Below are 15,812 nucleotides of genomic sequence, written 5' to 3' on the forward strand. Positions count from 1 at the left end.
TAACATATACACCCAAAAGGGGAGGACAACTTAGGTTGGGACTGTGCCAGGGGAGCAGGGAAAAAAGGCAGAGGTGAGTGTCCAAACAGGGAAGATCCGGGAGCGTGAGCAGAATACAACAGGCAGAGAATACAAACAAACTGGCAGAGAAAGGTGGGGAGAAGGACAGCGGAACAGGTGAAACAATTCAGGACAAACGTGGAAGGTGAAAAAACCAAACAGACTAACATGTAGAGGCCCGGGAGGAGCAACAAAATAAAAGCCAAGGACAGGAAATAAAGCTCGGCAACTAAACACGGGAACAGTACTGCAACAATTTCAGGAGCCATAGGCCAAAGCCAAAGATAAAGCCAAATGCATGGAAGGTAGTAGTTAGGTAGCATAATGGATGGGATTTAAATCCCTGGGCGTGTGATTCCACATATGTGCCTTTTCGGTGCTGGCCAAAGATCATGACACTGAGGGAGAATACTGAGGAAGTCTGAGGAATTCTTTAAAAGCTAAATTAAAACATTGGGACAGTTTATGTTGCTTGGCATATCTTTTCCAGCTTGTAGGCATGCAGATGTACCCTCTACAACATCAGAAATATCAGACCTCAACTTGAGTACTGCAGTGCCCTACTAACAAGGCTACCAGCATGACCAATAAAGCCAATTCAGAGGATTCAAAATGCAGCAGCACTTAGAACTTCTGACTCCCTCAGGTCAAGAAGGCAGTCAGAAGTTCACTAATCTGGAACGAAGAGTGTGCTGGAGAGACTCCCTACCAAGGTCCTCACTAAGAGTTGGCATAAGACTTGGTCCCACGGTTATTACAGTTTTACATTTTCAAAAGTGTTTTTAATTCACCCAAATTTCATGTTTAGTTTTAGTTAGTTTACCAGTGGTTTTCTTAGTTTTAGTTAAGCTTTTATCTCAGGGAATCATTTCTATATCATTTTCGTTTATTGTTACTTTAAGCTTTAGTTTAGTAGCGTTTGAAGTAAAATGTTGTCAGGGACCAGTGTGTTGTGAAAAAATATCCACTGATGAGGAAGATTTCAACACTATACCTCATTATCATAAAGGCTACAATACATTGGTTTTACACTGGCAGATGTTACTGTAAAAAGCAGTAAATAAACATTTAAACCATTTCAACCAGTTCATTATAATATATGTCCTCTGCAGCAATTTTGGCTTCAGCAAGAGCTGCTCTAGCATCAATTTTCTGGTTCCGAGCATTTAAAGGTAGCAGAAAAATGTTTAGGGCTCCACCAAATAAAACCAGGAGAAGGGGCCGCCAATGGCCACTAATATTACATGAGTTGCATGATGTTGATGCGTCGCACTTTGACCTGATTATATCTGGAACATTTGCTTTCTGCTTCTGTAAACGTTTAGCCTATTTCAAATCCATATTTGTGGAGTTGAAAAGCGGTTAATTTTTTTTACAGTATACTCACAGGAATACTGGCATCCAGGTTTAAATGCCTTTTAGTGATGACCATTTTTAACAGCTTGTCAGGTTACCATTTTAAGTGCAAAATCACATAAAACACAAATCCTCTTAAAAACTAATTATGAGAAAAATATACAAGGAATATTGGGATTTGTCAAGTATGAAGACAAAATGATAGGGATATCTGCTACCTTGCTCTACTAGTGAACATGTGGCTGCTTATAAGGCATTACCAGAAAGAGGGAATGTTTTTCACCAAGCAATTATTAGAACCAGAGTTCAATTTGTCTCTAGACACAGGGTTGTGCAACTTGTCAAAATGAGTACAAGTGGTCCTATCAAACTGTGGATGCTTAGAAATTCTCTGAGCAAAGTCTCAGTTGTAAACACTGGCAATGATTAGGAAGAACAACTCTGCTTAGCCTTTCCTGGTTATAAAGAGGTCAGAATGTTCATCTGGGTACTACTGGCCTCTTGTCTATGGCCCCATTAAACTGGAATTAATGAGGCAAGTACTGTATATGCAAAAAAAGGACATGAGTGGGCTTTACTTTAATCACTGCTCACACCAGCTCTTCATCAGTTCAACACACTTGTTCAAAGCAAAGATGATATCTTAGGATATACATCAAATCACAATTTAACACACAAAATGAACATACTTGCAGCAATGGTCAAATAATGTGCAGCATTATACACATCCACCATTTTAAAAGACCTTCTACACATTTAATATATCAGTTTGCTAATTTGCTTAATCTCTCTGGGGCATTGGTCCTGCTGTGGAAATGCAATGATTATACCCCAGAGAATTGTTGCTAGACTTTAAGCTTATGGTGGCTAATGCTAGTTAATGTTAATGAGCTTTGAGACAACATTGCTACATATCGGATAGTACAGAATCAGCCCTAACACGCAATTAACATGAACCCATAAATGTCAGCTGCCGCCAAATTGTATACTCCTTGGCAAAGTCCTTGACTTTAAAACCATTCCCAACTGAGTGCTAATCACAGTATTTCCTTCATGTGCTTTTAATAACCAGCATGATGTCTTCATTCCGCCTACCCCTTATTGGTAAGCTTTCAAAATGAAAATTGCTATTATGTAATTATTTACCAAAATTTGTTTTGGCATGACCATTGAACAGACAAGAGAAACAGGTCATGGGAGAAGTTCAGAAATGCAGTATGATACAATAGCATAGAAATTTAAAGCCCAGCAACAACTGTACACATGTAAAAGGCTTGTGATTTTGGATGTGTGAAAAGAAGAGATGAAAATGACTAGAGTCAGTCAAGATTTTTTCCTTTTTTACTAATAATTTTTATTTCCAAGAAAAGAAATTTAAAGCACCAAAGTCTAACAAGTTAAAATAATTTTTATATCTCATGCTGTCAAACTGTTAAAGGGCAACTTGATTTTCAATTTTCTTGCTACGGTTGTAGTTTGGGAAGGACGCACATATGAATGATAATAAACTACCCTCTGCATACCCCCTGCATTAAACATGTTGCTGTTTCTAGCTGAAAAATCTCTCTAGGTGACCTTATAAAAACAGTTTTTAAATTCACCGGTCATTCAGAGGATTGGGTTCACAAAACTTACAATGTCTATATTGTGACCAACCAACTAATATTTAAACTAAAATCTTCCTCCAGATGACATCATCTGAATGTAAACTTCCTCTTGATCATGCCATCTGTAACATTTGGAGGTATTCTAATGTAGGGAAGACAGAGTTTAGCACCTTTTATTAACATGTAGTCCCCAAATTAAGAACATAAGAATCATGTTGAAGAAATGAGTTGCCCTTACTTACTGTGTCACAGCACAGCCAGCCAGTTCTCATTCCCGAGGCATCACAAAGCACAGCTTTGTCAAGACTTTCTGAGTTACATGCTGACGCTTAAGGTACTCGTTGACAACAATGATTGATGCTCAGAGCTTTCAGTGTAGTTAATTAGAAAGCCTGACACGTCAATATTTTATGCCAATGACATAAAATACGAAGTGAAAAAGTCTCATAGGGGGCTGACGAAGTGGTGGATCGTACAACAAGACACAGGACTTTCTACAGGAGACCAGGGTTCGACTGTAATCCGAAATGTTGTGCGCTTTATTGATGACTGTTTCCTAACTCTAACCCTAATATAGTTTGTTTTGTGTATATAAAGTCATTCCTGTGACATTAAAAGGTGGTGGTCCTGGAGCTCCTGGAGTGTCCAATAGTAACAGGGTATCTATGTGGCGTCAATATGATACGCCAAAGGACGTACAAAGCAGCACAATTTGACGCCTTAGGAAACGTCAATATGTGATGCTGTGGGATAGAAATGGGTCGGCATAGCTCATGATCAGGTGATTAAATTGTCACTTACAACAAATTTCCACTCAATGTCTCTACAAAATAGCGTGAAAGGGTAGGTAATAATCCAAGTATCTTATGATTTCAGTTTACAGTATGTCGTTACAAACAACATTCCAACATCTGTCCATCATATCACATCATCGTAATTTGCCATTGAACTGTGAATTTCCATTTTTGTCAGCATTAGCTTAAAAGCTAATTCCATTTTATGGCTAATGATAGGTACATGTCATTGTAGTGTTTTTACCTATTGTTGTACAGCAAATCATGTGGCTTTTTTGTATCCAATAACAATGTATATTTTTCCAGGCTTCAGTATTATTTAGTTACAGACAGAGGTTGCAACCTTAATTTTAATATGGGATGAGAAATTGCTCTCCAATTGGATTCCATTTGGCATTAAAGAGGTCTTTACAACTCTTACATTTGTCCTTTAGAAACCTTTTAATGTGCTGCATAAATAAAAGAAAAAGGCCAGAGATTACAAAGGCTCGGTGCTTTGTCCTCTGCACACAGCTTTCCTGCCAGAATTAGCATTACACTTTCAGCAGAAACTCAGACCCCTCAAGGGGTGCTGCCCTCTCATACTGTACCTTAACTTTGAGGCCACAGATGAGAGATGAGACAAAAATACACGAGTGTATTGTCAAAAATGTGTACCTGAAATATATCCGTGTTGTCCTACTTTTTAATTGTTACTTATTTTGCATCAATTGGTTCATTTCTGTTTTGTATACCATAAGTATGAATAAAAAAAGTACATGCCCATCAATCCAAAATGCATTAGGTTTCTTTTCCTTAGTGTCTGTAAACTATTTCTAGCTACAATGTTTTGGGTACACAAAGCTTTCATCTGACAGTGCTGACAAGGGAGCTTTTTATGCCAGAAGAAAAACTGCTGCTCAGGGTTTGAGTCTGAAACAGATAGCTAATATTTAATATTTAATCCCCAACTCTGAGATTGATATGTCTGCCCTGTGTAGCTTCTCTGTGTCTCTTCCCTCTTCTCTTATACATAATTAAAAGTTTTATTTCAAATGGTGGAAAGAGCTGACTTACTTTCTCCGATTTTAAAACATGTTGTAAACAGTTTTAGGTTTGAGATTTGTTAGGTTTATTGTTCCAGCTGGTAGAATAACTGGTTAACCGTGGGGGTGAGAGAGATGATGTGATTGTAGCAATGAGTGTCAGGACACATTAGTTACGAGTCAGGATCTCCTGACTGGATCAAGCTCTGATACAGATTTGCTTCAGGTTTTTACAATTTACTGTGCAGGCCTCAATTCAAATTACAAAAAATAAATAAATAATGCTGAAAAACGTATGAATAAAGCAGTTGATGTAGGGTTATGCTTTATTTAATTCAAATGTTAACATTTTTGTGCAGTGTTTATTTAAATGTTAATTTGTTAATGCATCTTATTTTATAAAGGTGATACAAAATTAAAAAGTATCTTATACATGGCCCTCGATGTATTGCCTATGAAAGGTCCTGGAATACACAAAAACTAAGCAAAATATATTTTAAATAAGTTACTTTGTCTTAATTTGAGTGAATTGTTGAAAATATTTTAACTTTGTTAAGTACAATAAAATAAACTGTAGACCTACTATCGCATTGTTGTAAAAAAAAACACTTTATTTCTTTACAAAATAAATAATAAATATACAATAATAGTAACCAGAGTTTCCTGATATCAAAGAAGCTATTTACTCCGTCCTAATTTATTTCACTGTTATAAGGCTGGAACTTACTAGAGGAGGCACAATGCCCTTAAAACAAGTGGGAGAAAAAAGTTAACTGAAGAGGATTTTAGCCAGAACTACAACAAATTGATTTTTAAAACTCAATTTCAAGTCTGTGTGTTGTAACAAAAATGAAAGTCTACAGCCACACCAGTAGCCCCAATGAGGCTAGACTTTCGTTAGCATTTTTTCCTGGCCGCACTAAAGTATCAGTAGCAGGGTTTGTGTGTCCTTGTTGCTTGTACTACACCATCACCCTCTGTCTTCTCAGGCTTTTTTAATCAGACTACAGACATTCAGGTATTGGTGTGTGATCGCTGTGAAGGGAAAGGGGAGTGTGAAGGGAGTGAAAGAGCACCCAAGTTCTTTAGAGGGCAGCTGTCCTCTTTGAACTGTGGAAGCCACATGTCTGATTAATAGACTGGAGCCTAACCTTGTGGTGTGACAGAGCCGGTGGGACGGGCGTGTAAGGGTGGGTCTGCACATTACTACACATTACTCAATGTGTTGAAATTGTTGACTCACACCACGTGTGACACCTTGGTTCATTCTTGGTTTTTCATGGTGGCTAATAGTTTGGTTCATGTATTGAATGTAAAACTCTCCTCTTCCTCCTATGCCCCCTTTTCCCCTACAGTTTTCCCTCATTCTCTTTGCCTCCCTTGTCTTATTTTTGCTCTGTCTCTGACTCTGTATGTTTGAGTTGTCCCAGTTACCAGGTATCGAGTGAACTGAATTGAGTAAAACTGTCAGTGAACTTATGTCATATCAGATGTTTTCCATCTATGTCACTGTGAAATTGATTTGCACTCTAATGATCTAAGATTTTCTATGAGTTTCTTGACAATTCCTTCACACAGACTTCTCCCGTGTCACTGCACAATGTGAGCCAAAACAATTGCTCTAAAGCTTACACACATAGCATAGATATGGTTACTGTAGGTAAAATAAGTAAGAATTAAAACCATCATTACATTACAATATATACATTATATCATTATTACCTCCAATTTTAGGGGCCCCAAAGTATTTGGAAAAACTCACATACTGTAAATTGTTGCAAAGGACTGTCTCAGGTCGGAAACACATAGACCTGGTGGGTTGCCTCAGAGATTTGCCAGGTGCTTTAGCTGCAACAACGCATGGACTTTGGCTCGCTCTGATCAAAACTTTAGTTTTAGATGTAAAACATTGATATGTGGAGTGGATTGACAAAGGATTACCATTTTTTTATGAAACTGGTGTTGTAAATAAACAAAAACTATGATGGCTTAAAACTAAAGCATCATTCTCAAATATTGCACATACAAATGGAGGAACTGTTATCAGAACACGAAAATGTATAAAAAAGCGAAACAAAACATAATGACGTCTTATGATTACAGATCATTAGAGTTATTTCTAGAGAGTCTTATAATAATTTTTTTTCTTCAAAGTCGAAAATGTAGTGTATCACATTTAAAATCCAGGTGCAGCACTTTTTTGTATGGCCATGCTTTCTGTCTCATCAGATAATCTGTAGTAGATTCAGTGGTTATATTTATCTTGTTGTCATTTAATTTTCGTTTTTACGATGCATATCATCTGATGACAGATATTGGGTTTCAACTATTGGTGTATATGTCTAATTGTCTATAAAGGATATCAGGCATGAACAATCAGTTTCTACAGTTTCTAAGCAGATAAAGACCTTGTGAGGTCAAAACAAGGTAGTGTCTTAGCATAACTAGAGACTTTTAAAATATATTTGCTCATCAAGTTTGCTGCAACCTCTGTCGTTACATATTTGAGCCATATGCCTTTGAAAATTTAAAACATTACAATGTGCAGATGCAATTCCACATGCACCATTGTTGGTGAATGGCTCAATATGCCACAGGAGCCTCAACCCAACTCCCATTCTCTTTTATAATAAAACTGCATTACATTTTTTCAAAAATCAAATTAACATAAATCAAGTAGAACACACAACATGTGGTGTACAACTTTCTGTTAAACCCTGTGTAGCTTCCCCTGTTTCTTCTTCTGTAGAAGCCTTTCTATGTGCTAGTGTAGACTGGTCCACAGTGCTCTCTACAGTGACTGAGAGCAATGGCAACTCCTACACACATAATGTATCTGTATACACTGATGGTGGCAAGCTCACCCCCAATTTATTGTATGTAGCATCTTAATGTTTTTAAATGCTTAAGTTGTCTTCTGTAGAGAACAGTTCTTCTTTATCACAACTTGAACTTTATTTTTGATACTTTTCATCTTATAACCTTCTATTTTGCACTGTGTTTTTGTAACAAATTATATGGTTTTACTGAAATGACATTTTGTTTATAAATGTGGTATTTGGGCAAATGGATGAAATGGAGGTTTCAGCAAGTTTTAGTCTTGTTGATTTTGGCTTTCGTATGTTCTCACTTAACTGTCACAAATTGATGCTACAGTAGTTACAAGACTGAATGAGATCATAGCATAGCATTTGGTGAACTGAAGAAAAAGAAAAAAAAAACAGCAGAACAAGATGTGACAAGATGTACTTCTGAGTGGTGAACAAAGTGTATGAATGGCAGTGCAAAGATACACACAGTAGATTTATACAATAGTGTGAGCTCTGCTTTTGCTGCTTATGAATAACCAAGTGTGTTTGTAAAAAAAGTACAAAAAAAGAAATAGATTTTTCAAACTGGCAATAAGAAACAGATGTAAGAAACATGATAACACAGAAGGAATATTTTTTACAAGACGCTCAGATGAGATGGTGGGAAAATAAACGTGTAATATAAAAAAAAGCAGCGAGAGGAAGGTGAGCCAGAGCCGATGGGACCAAGCTGGGTTGTCATAGCAACGCTGTCTGGCCAGAACTAAAAAGAAAAAAAAAGCGAAGGAGGGAGAGAAAGGAACAGGGAGAGTCTATTTTGTTCTCAACAAACTGCCGAAAAAGCACAATGTTTTTCTCCCAAACTCAACAAAAATCCACCCCTTAGTGTGAAAAGGGGTGGCCTGTGAAAAAGAAAACAGGTCTGTAAATAACTTTTCACTCACTGGCAATTTGGCTGCCCATCCACGGGGATGAAGAGAGGCTTTGAAGTTAGGTCCTCCACTGTGGAGAGTGGACTGTGATAGCCACATGCCTCACTGCTCAGCTCACTGGCTTTACCAGCAGTGCTCTACATGACATAGCTAAAGTAGGGAGATATGGGGAGGAACAACATAAATATAGAGTATAGAAACAAGAAAATGCAGAGATGAGACCACATATTTGTCATGTCATTTAAATCCACAAATCCACTTTTGGAACCGTACAAAATAGCCCTAAGCTGTTCTTGCATTGTACATGTTCAAGGCCAACACTAGGGATACATAATATAATATAATGTTTACACAGTCTTGGTATCTCATTAGTATTTTGTTGGTACTGCTACTAATCAGTAGCCGTAACTCAAATTTACTTTCAAGATTTGTACAGCAAGAGTAATGCAAGTTACTGCACCTTTTTGCCTGAAAAGATGGAGGAGAGTCCTAATTAAATTTCGTTTAAAATGTTTTTGTAGATTTTGCCTTGGTGATGTGGTTAAAATAAAAATATTATACTATATTATTTTAACTTTCATTACAATTTGAGCACTAATTGCTAGGACATCAAGCTGCTGTAGAAATCAGACCAAATGACTAACAGACTGAATGTAGTTCCACAAGGCGCATACACATATAGTATTATTTCTAACCCTCCACATCTTTAACTAAAGAAACACAAACTTCCCCATATATAGATACAAAGTTGCTACACACAACATAAAAACAAATGAGGATGGCACCGGTATCATTCCACCAGCAGCACTGGCGTCATGAAAACCGTATATAGCTGGTGTGATGCAGTGGTAATTGATTTCACAACCAGCTGTCTTACATAAGCATGTCAGACTGAATAGAGATGGTGAGAAAGAGAGGGATGGGACAGAGTGGAATTGGGAGACAGAAAAGACGGAGTTGGCAGCAAAAGAATTGAAGGGACAGAGGGGGGTAGAAGAGAGAAATATGTTAAGTGGCGAGGGAAAGAAAGAAAATGTCAAAGGACAGCAAGCTGAAGGGAGGAGGTGCTGGGAGACAGAAAAGGAAAGTATAGACAAGAGAGTCTGGACTGTCAAGCAGTGGTGATGAATTTTGTACACAGAGAAATAAAAAGAAGCAGAGACCAGGACAGTAAGACAAGTACTGATTTACCACCACAGAATGCCACAGCAAGATTAGCTTGGAGGGAAATAGGATACATGAGCTTCTAGAGTAAAAGCAAATTATGAAGTGAATAATGTTTTAACTCTTAATTCTAAAGCTTTATTAACTGTTTATATGTGGATGGTTTAATTTTTACAGATAATGACAAAAGGATCAGTTGTAGTGTTGAGCTTTTTAACCATTTTTAGCTCTTTATTTTTGTTTTACATCCCACTGAATGTGAAATTACTGTATACTTGTTCATTGGTACATGTAAACATCTACCTATGCAGATAAAGGTGTTATGGGTAAATGGAGATCGTAGAGGCTCACAAAGGACTTGACATGCACACCTCCCAAATCTTAAATACATGTGCAGAGCTGCGCATCGAGGAGCTGATTGATTAATGTCAACCTGCAAAGAAATCAAAAATACATGTCAAGAGGATGTGTGTGTTGTATTTTTCAGTTAATGATGCATTTCTGCTCTCCTTAAGGTGTCAAACACAATTAATAAAAATCAAAACTTATAAGTGCTGTTTTAAATCATGTTCATCACAAATTTTCTATTTTAAAACAAGCAAAATGTAAAAGCATCTTTGTGAAACCACCTAATTCATTTCTAATCATGAACACAAAATGGATCGGTTTATTGAATATTGTTAAACTATAGCTAATGAGTGAGAAAGATTGGCTTAAGATTTTGTTACTGCATGTGCAGATAGAGAACAAACGGTATAGTGCATGTTGTAAAAATTGTAAAGGCTTCAGTTTGTCTGGCTTGTGTTCAAGTTTTCTGCTGATGAATACATACATTTGGGGGTGGGGTGTGGAAGTATTTTCAAAGTATGCAGTATGCAGATGATGTACACAGAAGGTCCTTGAGGCAAAATTGTAAAGCAATGAAAGCAGTTATGTAAAAAGGAGGGATGTGGGTCTTCAGCAAGGTGAAGTAAGGACAAGTAGGTTTTTTATTTATTAATTTAGATCTTTGGGGTTCTAGACTGTAAAACAGCACATTGGCATGAGATGAAATTGACTAAGCTTTTGTAGTTAACGTAAATAAGTCAGTTTTACAAATTTCAAATTTATTTAACTTTGCCTACCAACTACAATTCATAAACACGAGTTATTTTTACCTTAGGGCTTTTGATTTGAACCAGCGAGTTGAATTAATGAATTGCTTAGGGTTCATTCAGGTTCATTTATTATTATTTCTTTCATAGTGAAGGTTAATTGACTCATTCCCTATTGGCAGTGACTGAGGTCACAAAATTGCTGTCTTTGCACTTATTTTGTGCAAAAGGACTTGGCCATCTGTAGCTGGAAGTTCTTCATGTCAGTTGAAGAACTGACTCCTTAAACTGAGAAATGCAACAAGAAAGATAATTTGTAACAACTGTCCAAGAGTTGAGTCAATATTCTAAGCTTACTGAATTTATCTTCCCAAGTTAACTTAACTGGGATCATTTTATATGTTCCAAACTTACACAGTGTAATGTCTTAAAGACTGTGGCTATCTTAGTGTTAATTTTGATTGGATTATTTGTTTTTAAAGTTTCTGTGTGTTTGAGTGGTGCTATTTGTTGGTCTGTGCATCCATTTTGACTGAAGCTGCAGTCATTATCCATCTAGTGCTTCATTTTTATTCCAGACAGTTCACAGAGTGACTGATACATATTGAGCTGATCGCCCTGAGAGTCTGGAAGCTGCGCTGGCTGTCTCCAGTGACAGTCACAAGTGTGCACTCTGAGTAGATTCAACTGAACACGGTCAAAGCTATCATTTCCACCGGGCTTTGGGGGTACATGTCCCCTTTCTAACTGCTGTTTTTTCTCACATATTTTTACTGTTGCTGTTTCATGTTTGCACTAGAATCTCTGTATATGCATGCAATAGTCTTCATAATGCCCTTAAAGGAGAGGTGTCCTACTCTGGAGGATATAACTGGGTTCCCTAGCCCCTTTTATTCAGACTGAGGAGGCTGCTGCGATAAGTAACTTCTAACCAAGAACAAAGAAGTCAAGTTGAAACGATTCAAAACTCAAACGTGGATATCTGAGAATCTTTACAGAGGGGACAGGTTTACATTACCTACATCTGTAAGCATTTTTTTCTGTTTTGTTTTTGAAAAACAAACAAAAAAAAAAACCTGACACCCAGTAGATATTTAACAATTTTAGAAGAAACTAACAAGTTAGAAATGTTTCAGTCTGGGTTCCTCTTTACAATACAGAGGCAGCTTTAGTCAAAGTAGTTGTCAGGATTAATAATAAACCGTCAGTTTTAGTACCACCAAGTGCTCCTTTTGATGCAGCTGAACATTAGAATCTTTTATTCAGACTGAAGGAACATGTTAAGCGATCTGGAATTTTTTAAATTGCTTTTCTTTTTGAAACTAGTGAAAAAATATCCAAACCTATGAAATAACTTGCATTGTTCCCCGGGGATCAATTTTAGAACCACTTCTTTTTATGTATGTATGTTACCTCTAGGTGGTATCATCACGAGTCATGGCATCTCATTCCACAGCTATGCCGATGACACTCAGCTTTATGTGGCTGTCTCCTGATGACACTGGGCCTATTGATCCCCTTTTACAATTTGTGTTAGATATTAGTGGCTGGATGTCATAGAACTAGTTGCAGTGAAAAGATGGCAACAAAATTAAATTGTTAACCTTTTTAGCTTAGCTTTTTGATTAAAACATTTTTTGTGTGCTATTCATTTATTGCATTTATTTGCATTATTTCATCTCTTACCTTTTTTTGGTCATTTTTCATTATTGTTTTTAGGCATTTTGTCTATATCTAAATTTATCTAGTATATAATTTATCTAATGATCCAAATTAAATAGGTTTTGTTGTGTTTATAATTTTTCTCCTACTGAATGCTGGAGCATTCACAATAATGATATTCTAATTTTTCTTCTTCTTCTGATTTCTGTGTTCCTTACATTTTTTGGCACTTAACTACTTTCAGCTAGAATGCTTCAATGCTCCAACATTCACAGTATATAATAATAAATTTGTTTTAGAAATCTCTTCTAATGGAAATAACAGCACATACTAACATACTCATACTCTGGTGTCATGGTAAAGATGACTTTAGGTTAACACAAAGAAAAGTTCTGACCCAAAGATGTCAGAAAGGAGAGTGTTGTCACATTTACCTTCTCCTATCTGATAGAAAAGATCGGCAAGATGATAATGGGGATAAGTTGGAATAAACTGGAATGATCCCTTGCCATTAAGACTTTAGGGAATGTCATAATGTTAAATCCAAAATCCATTTAAAGCCGCTCTAGTGGGTATTATAAAGGTAATCGGTTCTTGTGCTGTATTTCCAGTGTTGAGTCGTTCATCAACTGTGTGACTGAATATCAAGATGAATGCCTCATATATTACATTAACAAACAAGAATTAAGTCAGTCAACTAATGTCCTGTCATTTATTTGCAGTCTTCTGCTATGAATTGTGTTCTCTTAAACATTTCATATGAGAGGCATCAATAATTTCACTGTTACAAGCTGTGACAAGCATATCTCACACTCATGATGATCACTGAGGCATCAACAAAATATCTCTTAGTAACACACTTTTCTTTTTTTGTCCTTTCGGCTTATCCCAGTTTTGTCTGCATAGTGATTTGGCAAATTTTTGATTCCTTTTTTATGGCCTTCCTGATGCAACCCTTCCCAATTTTTGACCGGCTTGAAACCCCCAGTAACAGGCATTAAATATCACACAGCTTTTTCCTTAAACTGTGCTGCTATGACTAAATTAAATAACATTAAAATGTAAAAGTCACCTACAGTATGTTTGAATGACCAAAGGTCAATGCTTTAACATATGGATAAAGCAAGCTAAATGTATATTTTATATTTAAAAACACTTTAGGAGTGAGTGGAGAAGAAATTTAAAAGCAAAAATTTGCTTGGCTGGAAACAATGCTCCATGAAAAAACATTTTGTTCGAGTTTTTAAATAGGCAAATGGCTGCAATGATAAGATAAAATGTAAAAAAATGTAAACGTAACGATAGAATAGGATTTTGTTGAAATGTCCTCGTGTGGTCAAATGTACATGTGAAAGATTCAGTTTCTAGTTGAAATTATGCTTGTCTGTGGATACACATAAACATCTACATGCACTAATGCAGAGAAGGGTGTTATGAGGGTTGTTGTGTGGAGCTGCATGTCAAATGACCTGATGGGTTTATGTCTTGAGGTCAGATGGCAGGATTTGAACAGAAAAGAAAACATTGAAGAGAAGGGGGTAATGGAAATGAAGACAGAGCAGCAAAGGAGAGGCTACACAAGCACAAGTATGCGTTTGTGTACATGCAGAATTCAGAAGAAAAATTCCAGGTTTTGACAAAGTGCATGATGTATGCAAACACGTGATTTTATATATTTGTGTTCTCAAAGCTATGCACAAACATGGGTCTCAGAATAATTTGAGAACATTGTTTACTGCAAAGCTTTTTGCACCAGTGTGAAATACAACTCATTTGGACACGAAAGTGCTGGGATGATGTGTGGGTGGATTTTTCCCTTCTAAATAGTCGTTCTAACACTCACAAACACACACTTTATCAGCCACTGGTGGTGACTTTTAAGTGGCATCTGGGCTTTGTCTCTTTAAGGGTGTCGGATAAAAACACCGATTATGCTGAATGAGTGCCAGCCAGAGGAGAGAGAGAACCATAGAGGACACATGAGGTTAGGGAGAGAAGACAGGGAGGAGCGAGACTGAACGGAAGAAATACAGAGGTGTTGTGTGTTCTGTTGATACCACTGCAAGTCCTTTAAGGGTGAGTCACCCCCTAATAACAACCATAGCAAATGTTTCCACTGAGATAGTTCAGGTTTTATTTGCCCACGTTAGGGGATATGGGTCTCTGTAATGTCTGCTACTGACTGAAGGTGAATGGAATGTTGCTTGTGCTGCTAAAAGCAATTACATTTGAAAAACTCAACAGTATCTAGCTCTAATGCCGTGTAATTCACAGATATTACAGTCAGCAGTTTTCAGTGTAGACACCATTTCCAGAATGGAGGTTCAGCTGTTGAATTATATAGTTTACTATTATAGTAGCCTGAGACTCGGGAATCTGTGATAAGGGAGTAAGAGACAGGAGAGCAGGTGGGTGTGAGGAGTCAGGTGACTGACAATGGAGATGGAAGTCTGAGGACATCTGGTGGACTCCTCTGCTCTTAATGATTTCTGGGAATATTACACTCAAGCAAAGCCTGACAAACTCATACTTGGATAGAGTTACATTTACATTATTAATTTAGCTTTTATCCAAAGTGAGTTACAAGTGAGATACAAGAAAAATAAATAAATCAGAGAGACACTGAAAAAAGTGGCATGAGGTGTTGTTTCCATTCTGTGAGACATTTGTGCCAGATAGATAAGAATGCTGAATTTCCTGCATAGTTAGGTAGTTTGTTCCTCCATTAGGGAACCACTGAGCTAAAGAGCGATGCTTGGGGTCTTTTGCTGTTTTGCACCATGTATCATTCATGGAAGTGCATAGTGGGAGAAAGTGATTGTAGACATATGGAGACTTTTAATTGTGCCCGTCAGTGGTAGGACATTGCAGTACACAACAGACTGAGTGTCTGCACGCAAAGTTGGGTAGCATATATTAGAACAAGTGGGATCTGATCCTTCTGATATTGTATAGTGTAGAGCTGCATGAGAGATAGAGGAGGTGGGGTCAGTGAAAAAATGCTGCTCAGCACTGCTGATATTCATGGATTGCTAGCAGACTTTGTTGAAATACTCAGTGCAGAGCCCACATTAATGCTTACGGAAGGTTCAGTTGGGAAAACCAAAACTTTTGTCTTGGAGAGACTGAGCTTTCTCCAATCCATAGAGATATCAAAGAGCAAGGTAGAAATGTGTTTTGAGAGACAAAGGGCAGGGAGAACTGGGAGTCACAGGCATAGCAATGAGAGGAAAATCCATACGCAGTAAGCAGATGATGGAACCCGAGGGATGTGGTGTAGATGAACAAGACAACAGGGCCAAGACCTG

The 15,812-nt window shown here is 37.3% G+C and overlaps 1 protein-coding gene across 11 annotated transcripts in view; it reads left to right on the forward strand.

Annotated features, from left to right (window-relative positions):
- The window catches only part of ndrg4 (NDRG family member 4), a 63,606-nt gene that overhangs the window by 7,465 nt on the left and 40,329 nt on the right, over nt 1-15,812 (forward strand). For 2 of the 11 annotated variants that reach the window (XM_067500625.1, XM_067500630.1), the window contains exon 1: nt 14,441-14,580. The exons of 8 other annotated variants lie outside the window; for them this stretch is intronic. The gene's annotated coding sequence lies outside the window, so the exon portion shown is untranslated. Of the gene's footprint in view, nt 1-14,438; nt 14,581-15,812 lie in introns of those variants that run through there. One more of the 11 variants, XM_067500623.1, reaches the window with a different exon arrangement.

This window comes from Channa argus, chromosome 4 (genome assembly GCF_033026475.1).
Source record: "Channa argus isolate prfri chromosome 4, Channa argus male v1.0, whole genome shotgun sequence".
Taxonomy (NCBI): Eukaryota; Metazoa; Chordata; class Actinopteri; order Anabantiformes; family Channidae; genus Channa; species Channa argus.